Source organism: Mandrillus leucophaeus, unplaced genomic scaffold, assembly GCF_000951045.1.
Source record: "Mandrillus leucophaeus isolate KB7577 unplaced genomic scaffold, Mleu.le_1.0 Scaffold171, whole genome shotgun sequence".
Classification (NCBI taxonomy): Eukaryota; Metazoa; Chordata; class Mammalia; order Primates; family Cercopithecidae; genus Mandrillus; species Mandrillus leucophaeus.
This window is the reverse complement of record NW_012101710.1, coordinates 2,940,193-2,941,481: the sequence shown is the minus strand read 5'-3', so window position 1 is coordinate 2,941,481 and position 1,289 is coordinate 2,940,193.

The following is a 1,289-nucleotide window of genomic DNA, read 5'->3' as shown; positions in this document are numbered from 1 at the left end:
GCCATTCTCCTGCCTCAGCCTCCCAAGTAGCTGGGACTACAGGCGCCCGCCGCCACGCCCAGCTAATTTTTTGCATTTTTAGTAGAGACGGGGTTTCAGCGTGTTAGCCAGGATGGTCTCGATCTCCTGACCTCGTGATCCGCCCATGTTGGCCTCCCAAAGTGCTGGGATTACAGGCGTGAACCACCGCACCCGGCCTGCCTTCGCCTTTTAAAAGCAGGAGTGCCAAAGGATTTATGAACCCGTCACAGATGGGCTCATGTAAACTATGTAAACATACATTGTCTACTCACCACTGTACCCCCAACAGAGTACCTACCACAAAGTAGGCACTCACATGCTTTTGAGTATCAATGGCAGTACTTCTTAAGATATATTTTCTGCACCATGAGTATGTGCATAATTTTACCTGTAGAAAATGCTAAGGAAGGCTGGGCGCGGTGGCTCATGCCTGTAATCCCAGCACTTTGGGAGGCTGCAGTGGGTGGATCACCCCAGGTCAGGAGTTCGAGACCAGCCTGACCAACATGGTGAAACCCCATCTCTACTAAAAATACAAAAACTAGCCGGGCATGGTGGTGGGCGCCTGTAATCCCAGCTACTCGGAAGGCTGAGGCAGGAGAATCGCTTGAAGCCAGGTGGCGGAGGATGCAGTGGACCTGGGCACTAAGAGCGAAACTCCATCTCCAAAAAAAAAAAAAAAAGGCTAAGGAAGTCCATTCCCCAGCAAAGTGAAGAGTGCCTCCTTTGTGCAATGCATGCCTGCCATAGAAGAGTTTTCCTTGTCTAAGAAACATGCAGTTGCCAAGCCAAAATCATCTGTTGCCAAGCCAAAATCATCTGTTTTCAAGCTCTTTGGTTAGTATTTGCTTTTTGTTCATTGACTTGCTACCTTTCAGCATTTTCTAGAAGAAAAGGGTTGGCAGAGCCTGATGATCTAAGGGAAGCTGCAGAGGAAACTAGAAATTGGAAGGATAATTTGGTCTGGAGATGAAACCAAGCTTTCCTTTGTGGAACTGTTCCACCAGCCACACACTAAAATGTGTCATCTGGCCACCTGGCTGGGTGTGGTGGCTCACGCCTGAAATCCCAGCACTTTGGGAGGCTGAGTGGGAGGGTCACTTGAGCCCAGGAGTTCAAGACCAATCTAGGAACCATAGTGAGACTCCATCTCTGTTTAAAAAATTTGCTGGCCGGGCGCGGTGGCTCAAGCCTGTAATCCCAGCACTTTGGGAGGCCGAGACAGGCGGATCACGAGGTCAGGAGATCGAGACCATCCTGGCTAACAT